General features: G+C 38.9%; 1 protein-coding gene across 5 annotated transcripts in view; it reads left to right on the top strand.

Moving 5' to 3' along the window:
- Stat3 (signal transducer and activator of transcription 3) overlaps positions 1 to 19,803 on the top strand; it is a 60,223-nt gene that overhangs the window by 12,405 nt on the left and 28,015 nt on the right. The gene's annotated exons all lie outside the window — the stretch shown is intronic.

The following is a 19,803-nucleotide window of genomic DNA, read 5'->3' as shown; positions in this document are numbered from 1 at the left end:
CGGGTATGATTCAATTGCAGTGGTGTCAACCTAGGACAGGAGGCTGACTCTTAAAGGTCAGTTTTTCCCATGACAGGTAAGAACCATATGTTGAATTGGACAACCTACCAGGCACGGTCCTTAAGCCACATTGCTTGTTGTTTAATTAATCAGAAGGGGGAGATGCTGGGAGCCATTAGCCAAGTAGGTATGACAATTTCCTTGCCAGCGTACCCCATGTTGCTGACATGTTGCAGTGACATTGAATGTAGGTGACCTTGCTCAAGGACCAAGGCAGATTAGGGTGTTCCCGGTTTTAAGATAATCGGGTTTAGGGCGTTCCCAGTTTAGGTTCCAGGTTTAAGGTTTAAGATTATTCCTGCTGGGAATAGGGCGTATCCTGCTGCCTGAGTTCCCCTTGAGTTCTCACGGGATTCAGACAGTATATTTTGGGAGATAGAAGCCCAGTGGAAGTGGATTTGGGCAGAGAACGTGGATTTCCCCAGAACGTGATTGTGAGTTCGGGAATAAAGAGTTGCTGTTTGAATCTACAAGCTGTGTGGTGGCTCGTGATTGTGTGCCCAGCCAGACTGCGGCAGGGCCTCACTAAGTTGACCAGGCTGGCCTTGAAAATCCTCCTGCCTCAATAGCCCAAGTAATTAGGATTACAGGTGTGCACCACCATACCCAGTCTGAGTGTCATTTTTCAGTGTTAAAAGCGACTTGGGGGGATGGTGTATAATGAAATGTCAGCATTTGAAAGCCTGAGTATCTCTGAAATGTTTTCAAAATGTCTAATGCATGATATTATAAAATCATACATGGCAAACCTTGTGTTCAAAATGCAAGGTAGACTAGTGGATCTTAATGTAATTGAATATGAGAAGCATATTGACATGGTCTCAGATTCCACATTGCAACTGACTTTAAGGAACTATCAATCATTCATTCTTGGTGTAGTATTAAAGAAGAATATTCAGAATGATCTGAAAAGACAGAAATTCCTCCATGTTCCAAATAGTGTATCTGTATGAAATAAAAATTTTTCTCAAGTACTTCAACCAAGACAACATATTGCCACAGACTGAATGCAAGCAGTTATGAGAATCCAGCTGTTTTCTATTAAGCCAGGTATTAGATACCCATAATTTTCAATACTACTACTTTTTTTTACTAAGGTTTTGAAAATTTAGTTATTTTTCATAAAATATTATTTAAACTAGCATGCAATACTTTTATTGTTTTTAAAGAATGAATTAATAAATATTTTTAAATTTTGTCAATTTTAATTGTTAAACCATAGTTTCTAAGAGGTATTTTCTAATACCTATTTATGGATACTATATGCATTCTTTTTTTTGGTGATTCTGGGGAGGATTGAACCCAGGGCCATCCATGTGCATTCGAGGCAAGCACTCTACCAACTGAGCTATATCCCCAGCCCCTTATGCATTCTTTTTTAAGAATACTTTTTAGTTGTCAATGGATCTTTTATTTTATTTATATGTGGTGCTGAGGATTGAACCCAGGGCCTCACACATGCCAGGCAAGAGCTTTACCACTGAGCCACATCCCCAGCCCTATTTTGTATTTTATTTAGAGACAGGGTCTCACTTAGTTGCTTAGTGCCTTTCTTTTTTGCTGAGGCTGGCTTTGAGCTCACGATCCCCCTGCCTCAGCCTCCAGAGCTGCTGGGATTACAGGCGTGCACCACTGCACCCAGCTAATTTTTAAATTTTGAGATAGCGTCTAGCCAAGTGGCTCAGGGTCTGCTGAGTTGCTAAGGTTGTCCTCCAATTTGCCTTAGCCTGCCTCAGTTTCCCTCTTCCTGGTGCATGCCTATAATCATAGCAACTGGGGAGGCTGAGGCAGGAAGATTACAAGTTTTGAGGCCAGCCTAGGTAATTTAGTGAGACCATGTCTAAAAAATAAAAATTAAAATAAATGAATAAGTAAATAAATAAATAAATAAAAAGAGACTGGGGATGTAGCTTAGTGGGAGAGTGTCCCTGGTTTTCGATCTCAAGTACCTGGGGAGTGAGGCATTGTCTTATAAATTTTATAAGAAGTGTTGATTTATTTCAGACATGTCTTAATAAAGTTAACTTTAATTTGTTACATACAACATGAGTAAAGTTCTCATTTTCTTCTTATAATTGTGTAACAAATTTTAAAAAAGAAATTTACTTGTCAGAGATCTTACAGCAGAGATAAGACTTAAAAACAGATAATTAGACTAGCCCTGGAGTTTGAAGGCTCAAGTTGTTCTGGCTTGAGTTAACCATTATCTGTATATGTCACTTAACCTTTCTGACCTTATCTGTAAAATGGGAATGATACTTATTGATAGGGATTGTTGCATTATCTTGGTCCCCTCAAGGTGTCCTCTGACTAATTGGCCATCCAGTGTGAATTGGCACTTCAGGTTAGTTCTGTATAGGTGTGACTTTTAGAATTTAGATCTCAGAAACTGGAATAATGTTTAATTTATTCATTCTTTTTTCAAAGTGTGCATTTTTCTAAGTTATAACCAATCCTCACTTAACATTGTTGAATTATAATTTCATTTTTAAAAAATATTCTTAGTGGATTGGGAATATAGCTCAGTTGGTAGAGTGCTTGCCTCACATGTACAAGGCCCTGGGTTCAATCCTCAGTACCACAAAAATAAATAAATAAAATAAAACAAAAAGTTCTTAGTACTGGGGATTGAATCAAGAGTCTCACACATGTGCTCCATGTAGAGCAATTTATACTATTGAATTTATACTATTGTTTTGGCCCTGGAAACTCCAAGCTGAGATTTATCACAAATATGTGTGTTTTCACTAGATGTGGTGACACATGCCTGTAATCCCAGCAACTTGGCAGGCTGAGGCAGGGGGATCACAGTTTGAGGCCCACCTGGGCAATTTAGTGAAACCTTGTTTCAAAATAAGGAATAAAAATGACCAGGGGGTGGGGCTGGGGTTGTGGCTCAGTAGTAGAGTGCTGCCTAGCATGTATAGGGCACTGGGTTCGAGTCTCAGCATCACATATAAATAAATACAAAAAAAAAAAAAAGATCCATTGACGACTAAAATAATATTTAAAAATTAAAAAAAAAATAGCCAGGGGTGTAGCTCTGTGGTAGAATGCCCCTTAGTTCAATCCCTAATGCCCCTCTACATGAGAGTTTTCCTGTAGGATTGAGAACAAGCATTTATTTCCTGGAAGAAGCCTTCCCTATCTGAAGTATGTCCTCTTGACCTCAGTCACTATCCTGTCATCTTTACTGCTCTTATCACAGATGGTCATTGCCTGACTAGTTTACTCTTTGTCTTCTCTATCTCTGTGAGGGCAGAGACCTGTCTGTCTAGTTCACCATCTCTATCCTGCCCTTGAGAACTGAGTAGTTTTTTTTTTTTTTCTTTAAGGGTGAATAGATAAATGGGTAAATGAGCTGGTAAAGGAGGTTTCTTCTGAGGGATGATAAAAAGATACTACCTTTTGTGGGCCGGATTGAACCCAGAGGCACTCAACAGCTGAGCTACATCCCTAGCCCTTTTTTTTATTGAGACAAAGTATCCTTAAATGGTTCAGACTGACATTGAATTTGCTATTCTCCTACCTCAGACTTCTGAGTCACTGGGGTCACAGAGTGAGGTGTGGGTCACATGACCAGTGCTACCTATTTTTAGAATTTTTAAAAAGATATTTATTTTTTAGTTATAGGTGGACACAATATATTTATTTTATTTTTATTTGGTGCTGAGGATCCAACCTAGTGCCTCAGGCATGGTAGGTGAGCACTGTACCTCTGAGCCACAACCCCAGCCCTAGAATTTTATTTTGATACTAAGCATTTCACTTAAAAATAATGTTAACTTTTATCAAAGCAGTACATATAAGTAATTTAAAAATCAAAGAATGCTGAAATGCTTATGTTGAAAGCAGTCTCAGACTGGGCATGGTGGCACGTGACTGTGATCCTTAGAAGGCTCAGGCAGGAGGGTCTCATGTTCAAGGCTAGCTTGAGCAACTTAGCAAGACCGTGTCTCAAAATAGAATAAAAAGGGTTTGGGATATAACTGAGAGGTAGAGTATTTCTGGGTTCAGTCCTCTCAAGTAGTAGTAGTAGTAATAATAATAATAATATAAATAAAGAAAACATCTGTCTCTTGTCTCATTCCATCTCACGTTCAACTCTGCTTCCCAGAGGCAGCCCTGAAACACTTTTGAGATTTTTCTTCTGCTTCTAGGTGACATTTATATTGCTTTTTTTTTTTTTTTTTTTGGTATTGGGGATTGAATCCAGGGGCACTTTACCACTGAGCTGCTATTATATCCCCCTGCCATTTTTATTTTTTATTTTGGGACAGGGTCTCACAAAGTTGCTTAGGGCCTTGCTAATTTGCTGAAGCTGGCTTCAAACTTGTGATTCTCCTGCCTTGGACTCTTGAGTCGGAGGTTTATAGCAATTATATAGTTGCTGGGATTATAGGTGTGTGCCGCCATACCTGCTATACTGGTATTTTTGATATATCAAATTTTAGACTCCTTTGAACTTCCTATTATGATCGTTGAAGCTCACAACATAAGCATCATAATTTTTAATTAAAACACTGAATAGTGCATTTTATTGATTAAATACTGTTCTAATATAAACCAAGCATGGTTTTGTTCCTTTTCACACATATATATTTATTTTATCTGGAGTTAGTATTTTTATTTTTAAAAATTGGTTTAGTTTTCTTATGCCTATAGCTAACTTTCTCCATATGGTTCCAGCAGGTCTCCCAAGGGCTTGGCATTTGACTTTAAATACTGAAACACATTGATAATACATCATTCATGATTTTCTTGATGACCTCTTATTCTCCCTGCCCCTAAGTCCTTCCAAGATCTGGGTCACCTTTTGTCACTCTCCTGTGCCTAACTTTCTTCATCTCTTTCTAGCTTTGCTGCCTGTGTGGTGAGGCACATAATCTACTAACACACTAGCAAGGACAGGTGGGTGGAAACAAAATTTTTGGAGTTGTTGGTATCTGAAATATCTGTGTTCTCTCTCCACACCTAAATGATCATTTGGGTGGGTGCTGAGTTTAGCTCATTTTGGAAGGCATTGTTCACACAGTTTGCAACAGGGGTCCACTTCATGCTTTGAATATAACACTTGCTGCTGTGCCACTATGGTTTATTTTGTAACTGACATGTTTTCTTCCTTCCTCTTCTCCCTCTCTCCCTCCCTAACCATGGGGGCAAGCCAGATTAACCAGGCTGTTATCTGTCCTTTGGCTCATGGACCACATGAATGAAGGAATCCAGACTTCTTGGCTGGACCTGGACATCTAGGCTGTCTCTCAAGGCTACAAATGAATTGATACCTGACAGGGCACAGTTAGAGTACAGCATTTGTATCCCCTGTTTAAAAGCCCACTGTTCCCACTAGCATTTAGAATCATAGCCTCTGGGAGTCCCATGTGTATTCTCTTTTGCTAGCAAAACAATAAAACTTCTTTTTCCTTTTTCCTCAAAACCTTTTCCTTGTTATTGGATTGGTATTTATGACAAGTACTGAGCTTTTGATATCAGGTTGGCTTTAAATTCTTCAGTATTTGTGTTGAAAGTCTGGTGCTGTTATGATTTCTGATCCTCCCCAATTTCTCTGGAAGTCTGTCCAACTTCTGTATTCCCACTGTTCTGAAATGTCACAGAATAGGCCTTCATGTGGATCTGTTTTCATTCATTGGGCTGAGTATATGAGATGATTCCCTTTCAAACAGAAAGGGAAATTCTTATTTCTTTGAAAATGTCTTCTGTCCATTGTTCTCCCTTTGTTCTGAGAATCCTCTTGGTCAGATAATGGTTCTTCTGGACAGATCATCTCAGGGTGGTTGGTTTGTGCTCTCCTCCCCCTACTGCCTTCTCTTTTCCCTTCTTCTTCTTGTTGGCTTCCTTGGCTCTGTCTTTCAAACCATGTATTTAATTTTCTTTTTTTGGTCTTGGGAATTGAGTTCAGGGATACACTACTGCTGAGTTACACCTTACCACTCCCCCTCCTTTAAAAACATTCTTTTTTCATTTTATTTATTTTTGTTTGGTGCTAAGGATCGAACCCAGGGCCTCACATGTGCTAGGCGAGCGCTCTACCGCTGAGCCACAATTCCAGCCCTCACCATCGCCTTTTAAATTTGACGTAGTCTTTAATTTCTGACATAGAGTCTTACTAAGGTGGCAGGCTGGCCTCAAACTTGCAATCCTCCTGTCTTAACCTCTTGAGTAATTGGGATTATAGGTGTGTGCCACTCTGCCTGGCCTATTCAATTTTTAATTCTGATGGTCATTTCCACTTTTAAGAGTTCTTTTCCCCACTTGCCATCTTAATTTTCATCTTGATCCTATTTCTGTTTAATGGGTATAATTTACCTCTCTGAGGATATTTTTTATAGTTTCATGAAGTTTTTTTACATTCTCTGATTACTGAGTTCCTCTTTTCTTCTTTCCTTCCTTCTTTTCTTTTCCTTTCTCTTCTTTTTACAGAGCTAAGAATGGACCCAGGGCCTCACGCATGCTAGGCAAGCATTCTACCACCGGGCCCCACCCTTTGCTTGAGTTCATCTCTATTTTTCATGTAGGAGATTTTCTTCAAAAGTGTAGTTGTTCTTGGTTTTGTTTACTAAAAGGTTGAATGGTCTATGTGCTTGTTGGGTTTGTTGTAGGCAGAGCTTTACTGTGGAGGTTGGGGGCTTCAGCTGCCAGGTTCTAGAAGTTGATGTGTGTAGACTGTCACCTAATCTCTGTGTTTTAATTTTGTGACTGTCTTGCCCTCATCTGTGCATGGTGTCCCCAAGTTACTTGGCTTTCTTTAGACAATAAGTATACTGTCTTCTGCTGAGTTTGAAGAGAGGTAGTTATCTGGGGAAATGAAATATTCTTTATACAGATTTTCCCATCCATCTTCCTGTTTTCAGCTGATACATTTGTCCTAGCCTTCAACCGTATCTACCACCTCCAACTTGAAGCTTTGGGGGTTTACACAGTGAGCTCAGAGCTCTTTTCTGCAAACACTTTCAGTTTTCTCAGCGTGCTAGGTCAGTTACCATCCCTATACTTTCTGGATTCTAGAATTTTATTGACATCTTTTGTCCACTGTCATTGCACATTCTTTGTCCTTGTGAGTTTATATCTATTGCCTCTGCTTTTCTTTGTAGGGTTTTGGGTTATGCTTAACCAGGAAATGTGTGTCCTGTTCTCCGGAGTAGTCCTTGTTTGTACTTGCTGTTCCCTCTCCTTAGACTAGCCACCCCTTCCTCTCCAGAATGACCTCTCTGTAGAACCATGATGCTTCATAAAATGTATGCCTTCTGTTGTAGCACCTAGCTCATTTTCATGCAATTATCTTGTTATATGTATGCCTTTCTTTTAAAACAGTATCCAGTATCTTCTTTGACAGTGGGGACTGGATTGCACAACCCGTAGGAGCACCACTTACCTTATTATTTTGGAGTTGTGTTCCATGAATGCCTCCCAGAGTGTACATTCTTGTCCTGCTGGGCACCTTGGTAGATGTCCTGAATTCTCCACCTCTGTGTTCCTCAGTTTAGCAAAGAACTTGGTAAAGAGGCACTCAAATATTCAGTGAACCAGTGACCCTCTATGGATGGCCTAAATGTCATAGATTGTCAAGAAAACCTCTGAGAAATTATGCATTTGGTTCTTTGCATTTTTATCTGCTGAGGTCACAATATTTTGATTTTTTTTTTCTTAATGCCAGCAAGAAAACATTTCAGGAGACTAACAATAGTGATGCGATTTTCCTGACTAGATAATGATTTTCTCTGTAATTAGACCTTTTATTTTTTTCCTTCTCTAGGTACACTTTTCCAATTGTTGAGTTAGAGGCTTGATGAACTTCTTGCCTCTTAAGTTAGGGGGAAACAGCCTAGACTAAAAGCTGAGAGGTTGGCTTTTAGATGTACCTATGTTCACATCACTAGTCTGTATCCAAATCTATAAAATGAGGAGGTTGGATTTTTTTTTTTAATACCTTCATTTTATTTATTTTTATGTGGTGCTGAGGATTGAACCCAGGGCCTCGCACGTGCCAGGTAAACATTCTGCTGCTGAGCCACAACCCCAGCCTGAGGAGGAGGTTGGATTTTCTGTATTTTTTAAAAAAATGTTGACGGACCTTTATTTTATTCATTTATTTATATGCAGAGCTCAGAATTGAACCCAGTGCCTCACACATGCTAGGCGAGTGTTCTACCACTGAGCCACCCTTAGCCCCATGGATTGTCTGTATTTTAAGAGCTGATAAAAACAACAAAATTCTGGGCCTGGTGGTGCATGCCTATAATCCTAGTGGCTCAGGAGGCTGAGGCAGAAGGATCACAAGTTCAAAGCCAGCCTCAGCAACTTAGCAAGGCCCCAAGCAACTTAATGAGATCCCGTCTCAAAGTGAAAAATGAAAAGGTCTGGGGATGTGGCTCAATGGTTAAGTGATCTGAGTTCAATCTCTGGTACCAAAGAAACAATAACAAAAATGCTTTTTTTATTGAGTTGGAGCTCACATTTCTTGAGGATAAAGCATTTGAAAGCAGACAGTGGAGATAGAGATTTACTATGGACTGTAGGTTCAATCTTAGATCTATCACTTTGGGATGATTTCTAATCTTACTTATCCATGTGGTGTTATTTTATGAGCTCTTTTACTTCGGTGACAATATTTAGTTATGGTCTTATTTCTTAAGATTCTCAAGTACTACCAATAGACACTTGCCATGAAGTAACCTTTTGTGGAGGATGAGGGGTGCTCAAGTCTCATCACTGCACCTTAAAGAGAAACAACTCTATAAGAATTTAATATTATAGGAAAAATCTTATGCTTAAACTTTTTTTCTTTTGAAGCTTATATTTTAGTATAAATCCTTTACTGGGAAACTTTACCACTTAAAGTATATTTCCATGAATTATTGTATTTATTAGCTTCTGCTTAAGAATGACCAGTTTATGGCTTTATATGAAGTTAATTAGCTTCTTTTGCTACTCCAGTCTTCTCAATGCTAAAAACATAGAACAGATTTTTTCTTTCTTTTTTTTGGTGGTGCTGGGGATTGAACGCAGGACCTTGTGCATGCAAGGCAAGCACTCTACCAACTGAGCCATATCTCCAGCCCTATAACAGATTTTTGAAAAACATATTTAGGGCTAGGGATGTAGCTCAGTTGGTAGAGTGCTTGCCTTGCATGCACAAGGCCTTGGGTTCAATCCCCAGCACCAAAAAAACAAACAACAAAAAAATTTAATTTTTATTAATTTATTCAACAAATATTTGAGCATTCCAGCTTGCTGGGCAAATAGCAGTGAACCGAAGAAAGTCTTTGTTCTTATGAACCATGAGTTTCTAGCTGGTGATAATGGAAGGAGACAAGCTAAAAAGAAGTACACAGTTGGCCCTAGCACTCTGCTGAATCCTTGTGAACAGAGTGATGGTGGGCAGATCCTGTAGCCTACCCCCAGACCCCAGATCCTCAGTGTCTCCGCAGCAAGGCACTCATTGTTTGAGCTTTGCTTGAATCCTGTTCAGGTACCATGCGGTTAGGCCTAGGATTGTGTCTGTACTGAGCATGTACACATTCTTTTCCTTGTCATCATTACCTAAACAATACAGCATAACAACTCTTTACATAATAGTTACATTTTATTAAGTATTTTAAGTCATGTAGAGGTAATTTAAAGTGTTTGGGAAGTTATGCATAGGTAATATGCAAATACTATGGCATTTTTTCTAAGGGACTTGAACATCCACGGGGATCTTGTCTTAGAACCAATCTCTGGCAGATACTGGAAGACAACTATATTTGCATATTGAAGGAGGATGAGTATTGTGAAGACAAATTCATCAGGGGAGATGTGCTGTAGTAAATTGAGGCCTGTCTATGGACAGTGGTGCAGAGACTCTAATGAAGTGAGGGTGTGAACTTTCCAGGTTGAAAGAAGACTAAGTATAAAAGGCTAGAGGGGTGAGGGTGAAAGCATATAGACCATCAGGAGTTTGGTCTAGCCTTCTAGGGAAGAGATGCTGGTAGCTCAGACTAAGGTTGTAGTGGTAATGGAAGGAGTCAAGTTAAAAAGAAATACACAGTTGTTACCCAGGCCAGCCTCAAACTTGTGCTTCCCTTCTAGGAATCCTTAGAAGGTAGAGCCAACGGGTTTGTTCATGGACTGGATGTGGAGGGAGGGATGGAACAGAGAAGGTTAGGAGGAGAGAGGCTGGAGTCAAGGCTTATCTCAATACGTGTAGCCTGAGCATGTGCAAGGATGGAGTTGTCACTTGCTAAAATGGGAAGAGTAGAGGGGAAGCAGGCCAGGAGAAGTTTTTAACAAAGGAGCTGGTTTGAGATACTTTTTTGATATCCAAGCGAAGATGTTGAGGAGGCCACTGGATATAGGAATCATGTTCATGAAAGAAAATGGGCTGTAAATTTGGGAACTGTCAGTCTATGATGGCAGTGGTTTTTTTTTTAATATTTTATTTTTTTTTAAGAGAGAGAGAGAGAGAATTTTTTAATATTTATTTTGTAGTTTTCGGCGGACACAACATCTTTTGTTTGTATGTGGTGCTGAGGATCGAACCCCGGCCGCACGCATGCCATGCGAGCACGCTACCGCTTGAGCCACATCCCCAGCCCTTTTTTTTTTTTTTTTAAAGTTCTGGGGATTGAACCCGGGGTGCTTTGCCACTGAGCTACATCCCCAATCCTTTTTTAAATTCTGAGACAGAATCTCACTAAGTTACCCAGGTCAGCCTCAAACTTGCAATCCTCCTGCTTCAGCCTCCTGGGTCCCTGGAATTACAGTGCGTGCCACTGCATTAGGCTTTTACATAGCATTTTAAAGTAGTGGATGTTTTTGTGACTTTTTATTTGGTCTTTGGCCAAGGATAATAGTACCAAAAGGCTTTTTCCAGCAATTTGTATTTTTCCTCTCTTTGGTTGCCTTCAAGCTGTGAAATCTTGAATGATGATTTGCTTGTCTGACCTATGATTATTTCTCAGAGGCTATATTGCTGCTTACTTATTTACTTACTTATTTATTGAGTAGTATTGGGGATGAATCCAGCGGCCCTTTACCATTGACATACACTCCCACTCCCAGCCCTATTCTCAAAAGTAAAATCTTTTTTTGGGGGGTGCTGGGGATTGAACCTGGGGGCTCTCTCCCACTGAACCACATCCCCAGCCCTTTTTATTTATTATTTTGAGACAGAGCCTCACTAAGTTGCTGAGGGTCTTTCTAAATTTGAGGCTACCCTTGAATGTAATAGTTGTACTTGTAATAGTAATTCACTCCAGTGGGTAATTAATTAACTACATATTTTTAAATTAATTAACTACATATTTTTTGAGGCTGGGAAGGTGGCAAGACATACTAGTAGGCAAAAGCTGAGACTTTTCCAATCCTCATGGACCTTGGAGTACTGCAGGGCGGTTGCCACTCCAGTAACAGAGGCCCAGCGATGGTGTTAGAAGGAAGGCATCCTGCGAAGGCCTGTGGCAGGAAGGAGCTTGGTGTCTCTGAGGAGCTGAAATAAGAGCCGAGTGAGGGCCAGGAACAGCCAGCAAGCAGTGGCAGCTGAGAGAGGGGCAAGGCCAGCCAGGCCATTGGTCATTTTAATAATGCTTAATAATGCTTACAGATGTACTGAGTGCCAGCCGTGTCCTAAGAACTTTGCATTAACTCAGTCAGTTACTACAATGATTCTGCCTGTGAATGTGATTTTCACCCCCTTTTTTCCAGATGAGAAAACGGAAGCACAAAGAGCATAAATAACTGGCAGTAGGTTGCATACTAGTGATGGAGTCAGGATTCAAATTCAGGCAGTATGGCTCCAGTATCCACACTATCCTTCCTTCATAGGATATATATTATACACACACACACACATTTTTTTTTTTTCCAGCCAAAGAACAGTGCTTGGTGGGGTTTTAAGCAGGGGAATGGCAAGATCATGTTTACACGCTGAGAAGGTCTCTCCAACCACACTGTGGAAAAAGGCCTGGAGGGAAGCAGGCAGATGTTCCAGACCATTAAAGCTCTGGTGCTGGCTCAGGTGTATTTTGGCTCTTAGGTTTCTGGTTGATTTTCTTTCAACTTGATTCCTTTCCTGAGAGGGAAAGGCAGGGTTCATTAGTGAATTGGGATACAAACCCTGGATGTTTGGTCTTTTTTGGTTAAATGTCAACTTTCTTTTACTACAGCATTTATTATTGGTTGCAGCAACCCTAATATCTTGAAGGAATCGAGACTGGTTGTACTTTATAGACTAAACAGTGTTTAGAGGCCATCCAGCCCCGTTGCCCTCCCTGTGTTGAGATTACTGCTGTGACATTTCTCCATTGAGCATTTAACCTTCATTTGGACTCCATATGTAACAGGAACCTGGTAGATTGTCCCTTAATTCTCCCTTTCTCAAATTTACCTTGCCCTTCAGTCACCAAGCCTGGTCATCCCTACTTTTTTTTTTTTTTTTTTTTTTGGTGTTGGGAATTGAACCCAGGAGTGCTTAACCACTGAGTCACATCCCCAGCCCTTTTAATTTTGTATTTTGAGACAGGGTCTCACTGAATTGCTTAGGGCCTCACTAAGTTGCTAAATTGGCAACGGGTTCTCCTCCTGCCTCAGCCTCTGGAGTCGCTGAGATTACAAGTGTGGGCCACTGCAACCGACATCCCTACTGCTTCAGTTATCTCCAGAAAATGTCTACCTCAAAATGTTTCCTACTATCTGTCACCTTGATTATTGCAGCTTGAGGTATCTTTCTGAAATGTAAATGTAGCTGTCATTTGTGCTTAAAACTTTTCAGACTTCTCCATTGGAAGGAAGTTCAGATTTCTTAGTGTGGCTTTAAGAGAGCCTTCTCCAAACTTCATCTCATGCCATAGTCTTTTTGTACAGTCTATATAGTGTTCTGCTTTGTTACAGCTGCCTAGACCCTGTCCCTGAAGGTTACTACTCCATAGATTTAGGCTAAGAACCAGCATCCCTCTTTTCAGAACTCCTCAGGTGATTCTGATGTGTATCCAGAGTTAAGCTCTGATCTCTGCTCTGATCCCAAGCTTTTCATTTGGACTGCACATCAGTTAACATCATCTGAAGAACCTTTAAATTGCAAAACCCGATTCTCACTCTCAGAGATTCAGATTTGGCTTCTGCTTTTAGTTCCCAGACTTTTAATCAATCAGTGTCTCTCCCTCCCTCCCTCTCTTTCTCTCTCCCCTCCCCGTTCCCCCCACCTCATTTGTTGATATTGACCCCTATAATTCTAGGTGGAACCTCTATATACAATCCAAGGGGCAGAACTGAGAAGTGGATGTTATGGGGAAACAGATTCTGGTTCTGGAGTGATTGACCTTGTCATGTACAGATCTCCAAGTATTTGAAGCTGTAATTTATCTTTTTCTTCCCTAACCTTGCTTCCTGCTGTCCACTTCTCTTTATTGGCAAATTTGTTCAAAGTCTTGGATTCTTCACTCACTGATTTGTGACATCCCTGAATGTGTTTTGTTATTTTTTTAGAGTGCCATTTAAATTGTGATATACACAAAAGGAATAACATCCCAGACATGGGCCAGTTATAGGGAGACTAATAGATTCTTTAATCTAAGCACTGTTATGTGTATTAAAATACCATAAGATCAATTTGGATTGATATCATGGTTGACTCAGGGATTACTTGAAATCAACTAAAACTCCTCTATCCCTGAGTTGCAGTCCCAGCTTTTTATTTATTTATTTAGAGACAGATTCTTGCTAAATTGCCCAGGCTGGCCTTGAACTTGCAAACTTGCAATCCTCCTGCCTCATCATCCTCCAAGTCACTTTTTTTAAAAAAAAAATATTTTTAGTTGTAGATGGACACAATACCTTAATTTTGTTTATTTTTTTATTTTTATGTGGTGCTGGGGATCGAACCCATTGCCTCATGCATGCTAGGCAAGCACTCTACTACTGACCACAACCCCAGCTCTCCAAGTCAGTTTTATTTGTGTATCACCATGCTTAGTTCTAAAATTCTCATAGTGGTTAATAGCAAGAATTCATCGGGGAGGTGGGGGGTAAGGACTATTTGATTTAGGATTCCAGCCCCAAGGCTTTCCTCCCTGTGTGATATTGGGTAAATCACTTAATATTCTGTCCCTCAGTTTCTCCTCTGTAAAATGAAGATATAAGTAGTGTCTATTTCATATATTGTAAGGATGAAAGGTGTCAATAAATGTATGTCAAGTGCTAATGGTGCCTGTCATGTGGTAAGAAGTACTATGGAAATTATTTATTTATTTATTCATTACAGTGCTGGGCACTGAACCTAGGGACTCTACCACTGAGCCACACCACCAGCTTTTTTATTTTTTATTTTGAGACAGAGTCTTCCTAAATTGTCAAGGCTGACCTTGAACTTGCTATTCTCTTGCTTAGGCCTCCCAAGTAGCTGGGATTGCAGGAATACACCACTCCACCCGGATTCCGGTTTGTTTTTAAAATCCTGCTTGTTCTTCATGAATCAGAACACTAGATTTTCTTTCCTTTTTGTCATTTGCATTCTTGGTGGATGCTGCCTCTTAAAGTTCAGTGTAAACCTGATACATTTCATTCTTCATATTGCTGGATATGAACCAGATAACTGTATAAATGGTAGTGATGGTGGTAAGACCTTAAAAAGCATGTTAGGAGTTGGAATGGAGAAAAATAATGTTCCCGGCCTGAGATTCTTGAACTTTAACAAGGAGAAAGTGAAATAGTCAGCTTTTTTGAGTTGGAGTTCTCCAGAATGTCAATAAAAAAGGTTCTGGATCCTGGATAGAGTGCCGGCCTGGCATGAGGCAAGCCATATGTTCAACCCCAGCATTGCAAAAACAATGAAAAACAAAAAAAGTCATTTCCTTTACTTCTCTGAGCTCCACTGTCCAGTGATTTAGTACTTCTTTTAGTATTTTTTAGTACTTCATATAAGTAGTGAACAAGTTCTCATATATCCTGATATTCATTTTTACTGGGAAGAGTTAGTTTCTAACTTTAAAACAAATCTTATTATTTGTAATTGAACTACAACATTTATAATTTGTTTTAGTTGGGCATTCAAGTGTTAATTTTTTTTTTTAGGAAATCAAAATTAGATTTTTTTTTTTAGAAATATTTTATTAGTTGTTGATGGACCTTTATTTATTTACATGTGGTGCTGAGAATCGAATCCAGTGCCTCACACATGCTAGGCAAGCGCTGTACTACTGAGCCACAACCCCAGCTCCCTCAAAATTAGATTTATAATATAAATTTCTTACTGTAAAGGCAGATTAAACCTAAAAAGGCAGTCTTAAGCCTTATAAAGGTACTGTTTGGACTTGCAAGCACTAAGATTATATATTTACTTTATAATTGTACTTATTTTGAGTTAACTTTCATTTGACATTCCCAAGTCTTTATGTCTAGGGTAATTATGAGTGGTTAAATCATGAATGCCCAAATAGTTAAAGCTTAGTACTTAAATGTGGACTATCTGCCATCCATGACAGTTTATCCTACAGTGAATTTATAAAAGTGAATATTTTTCTCCAGCCTTAATTGTGTTTTCTTTTTCTCATTTCCCCCTTCCTGATCTACTTTAAGGAGTTTGCAGCCACCTCAAATCCTTTTTGGAATATTTTATAGCAAGAGTAAATAAAATAGAGTTTGCAAATTAAATAAATTCTGTGGCTTCTCAATTGGATTTGCAGGATTGTATTGAAAACACTAGTAGAACCAGATAGCTATTTTGTGTGGCCTTTAAACAAAAATCTCTTTTCATAGAAGAATATTTATTTTAATCAGCTTTAAAAGAATATGAAGCGGGCTGGAGGCTGAGGCTCAGAGGTAGAGCGCTTGCCTAGCATGTGTGAGGCCCTGGGTTCGATCCTCAGCAGCACATAAAAATAAAATAAAGATATTGTGTCTAGGGGCTGGGGATGTGGCTCAAGCAGTAGCGCGCTCGCCTGGCGTACGTGCGGCCCGGGTTCGATCCTCAGCACCACATACAAACAAAGATGTTGTGTCTGCCAAGAACTAAAAAATAAATATTAAAATTCTCTCTCTCTTTAAAAAAAAAAAAAAGATATTGTGTCTACCTATAACTTAAAAATAAATATTAAAAAAAGAATATGAAGTTATAATTAATACCATGATTCCAATTCTATACACACACACACATATATACATACACAAGTTCTAAGATAAGAAATTGCATCAACATATCAATTGTAGTTCTGGACAGTAGGATGGTGGAAAATGGGTGATTTTATCTTTTCTTTTATTTTTTATTTTTTTTTATATTCTGAATTTTCCACAGGAACAGTATTACTTTTATCATCTTTTTAAAGTACCTTTTTTTTAAAATATGTTTTTTTAGTTGTCATTGGGCCTTTTTTTTTTTTTTTTTTAATACGCAGTGCTGGGAAATGAACCCAGTGCCTCACACATATTAGGCAAGTGCTCTGTCACTGAGCTACAACCCCAGCCCTAAAGTACCTTTTTAAGAAGACTGGTTTCTATGGAAATTAATACAGGTGTTTTTCTTTGTTATTTTATACTTTGGTTGCCTTAGTCACTACTAGGCTTTTCCTGATGGCAAAGAGGAGCTAATAGTGTAAGCATCAGGTAGAATATGGGTAAACTCTGTTTAAAATATTTGTATAATGTGTGGGTAATACCCAAAGAAGAATCTCCTGGAACAGAAATTATCTTTAGACCACTTTCTGTTCTAGATGATCGTATGCACCTGATTTCCACCCCCCTCTTCATGTTCTCTTACCTCTAGTGTGAATCCACTGGTGCATGGATGTGAAGTACAAGTCTCAGTTTAGAAAGAAGTGTTCTGAGTGATATAATGAATCCCCTTTGTAAGTGGTCCTGTGTTTTCAACATATCCCTTGTTTTTTTTTTTTTTTTAAGTGTGTAAATGAGAGCTGTGACCTGGAACATTTTTATTAATCTTTATTACAGTAATAAGTTCCCCGAGGGGCAATAATTGTTTGTCTTATTGTTGATTGGTTATCCCCAAGAGGCTGAGAAATTCCTGTTTCAAAAAGTCCAGAAAGTGGGGCTGGGGTTGTGGCTCAGTGGTAGAGTGCTTGCCTATGATGCATGAGGCACTGGGTTCGATCCACATAAAAATAAAGTTATTGTGTCCACCTGAAAAACTAAACAATAAATATTAAAGTCCAGAAAGTCTTTAGTGACTTGCTGTTTCATTTTTCTTTTTCTTTTCTCTTCAGTTACAAAAAATAGGATCACACTTTACCTTTCCTTTATACACAAGCATCTATAATCTGTTAACCTAAGCCTAGTAAATGCTCTGAGAGTTAAGCCCCATGAAATGCCCTAACCAGGGCTTTGTGGAGTGATGGCTTCTCTCCCAGGCACCCACAGTGGTACTCAGTGATCAAATTATGCATATCACCTTGTGTGTTCAAGGATTTGATGAAGTGATTATTAAATCACAGATTTAGAATTATTTTATAGATAAGAAATATTTTAGTTAGAATTTAGTGGAACTCTTTAGATTAATTTATAATTTGAAAAACAGAATGGAGATGGGATAATAAAGTGGACTCTTAATTTTTTCCCAGTAAAACAATTACAGTAGAGCCAGTTGGGGATGATTTTTCACAGACAGTGGGGCTAGTCTTCTCTTAAGGACATCCTGTTCTTATGATGAAAGTTGGGTTTAATTGCCCCGAGGCTGCTGTTAATTAAATATGGTTTGTATTTTAGCAGCCTTTAAAGGAGATAACTATTTGAATATTTGACAATGCTTTTCTTGGAAAGTAGAACATAAAATACATCATTCTTGGTGCTTTAATTTTATGGAAAAAAACCCTGCAGTGGTCTCTGGTTTAAGAAATAGCATTATTGTTATACACTGGACCTCCTTTGTCCCCAACTAAAACATCCAAACTGCAGCAACAACAACAACAAAAAGTTTCCGAGTTATGGACTAAAAGTTAATCAGACAGTTTTCAACAAATTATCATTTTTTTAAGGTATGTTATTTGAAAATGCAAATGTGCATATACGACTTCAACATTCTCCTATATTTGAGCAGGTGTACTAGGATGCAGTTTTATGGTTTTAACTCGGAACTTGAAGGAGTAGTCTGTAATAGCTCTGCATTTCTAAGATACACAATGAAATATTCTATTTTTATGGATTTATAACACTGGAATATATGATGATAAACTGATAACTATTTCTTTGGGCTTTCAATTAGGAGAACCACCATTTCTTGGTTATGGTCTAGCAGCAGTGTCCTATAAAAATGGAATGTAAGTCACATATATGAAGTTAAATTTTCTAATAGCCATATTAAAAGAAGTGAAAAGGAAATGGGCTACCTAATGTGTGGTCCATGCCTATAAATGCCAGCTACTCAGGAGAATCCCTAGTTCAAGGCCAGCGTGGGTAACTTAGTGAGACCTTGCCCCCAAATAAAGAGGGCTGAGGACATGTGTTCAGTGGCCACAATGTGACCATACTGCTTGCTCTATAGAGTCTTGAGTTTCAGTACATTGGCATGTGGTAGAATCTACATAAATTTCACAGATAGATCTTTATGTAAATAAGATCCTGAGAAGCAGACTGTAGATCTTGATGCTTTTGGTCTACTAGGCAGATTTTAACTTGGTCCTCATGTGAGTACTTTAAAAGAGATCTAAACCTTTGGTTTCTTACTGATATTACTACAGCCATGGTTACAAGGCTTGGGTTTGGAGCCTGAGCTTTGACTAAGTTTTTGTTCCAGCTAGTGTTTGGTGTGCATGTCCCACTTCTTAGTCTTTGGCACTTACTTGTAGCTATTTTTAGATCTTCTTAAGACTATTTGTTCTGTATTGACATTTCTGTGACTCGAACTATTCACAGAGAGGACTGGAAGTGATTAGCTGGATTGGTTTCTCACACCTGAGCATTTTACTGGCATATTGGTGAAACTGGGAATGATTTGTATACCTGCTATTTAGCTCCCCTTCTTCCTCATCCCAGACTTAGAAACTAAAAAAAAAAAAAAAAAATCAAAATTACTTTTTATTGAGTGGGAGAATCCCAGGGCACTTGGTCATTTATCCTCTTAAATGTGTAGACTTGGAATTAGCTCTTGGTCCTTCTTTTTTTTTTTTTTTTTAATTTTATAATTGTAGATGAGAGCATGCCTTTATTTTATTCATATATTTTTTATGTGGTGCTGAGGATTGAACCCAGTTCCTCACACGTGCCAGGCAAGTGCTCTACCATTGAGCCCTAGCCCCTGCCCCTCTTGGTCCTTGTTGAACATCCACATCCTGTATTTTAGTACACTGGGTATATTTTACACTTCACCTAAAAGAAGTGTTGTGGGGAAATAAAGAAAATGACATTTGCTAAATATCTGTTGTGTGCTGTGCATGGAGCTGGGAACTTTAGAAATATTATCTCATTGGCCCTGAGGGATAGGAAATGTGATCTTCATATTATAAATGAGGAAATAGAAATCTTGTACTTAAGTGATTTTTCAACTACACATATTTCTAGTAGATAATGGATTCTAAAACTTGGCATCATGTCTACTTGTTATCCTTCTGAAAAAAAGCTATATTGGTGGTACATACCTATAATCCCAGCTACTCAGGAGGCTGAGGCAGGAGAATCACAAGTTTGAGGCCAGCCTCAACGAATTGGTCAGAACTTGGTCAGAACTTGTCTCAAAATAAAATAAAAAACAGGACTGGGGATGTAGCTCAGAGGTAGAGCACCCCTGGATTAAATCCCTAGTAA

Source organism: Marmota monax, unplaced genomic scaffold (genome assembly GCF_021218885.2).
Source record: "Marmota monax isolate L192 unplaced genomic scaffold, Marmota_monax_Labrador192_F-V1.1 WCK01_AAM20220418_F8-fsc00346, whole genome shotgun sequence".
Classification (NCBI taxonomy): Eukaryota; Metazoa; Chordata; class Mammalia; order Rodentia; family Sciuridae; genus Marmota; species Marmota monax.
The sequence above is the reverse complement of the archived record's forward strand: the minus strand, read 5'-3'. Positions and strand labels throughout refer to the sequence as shown.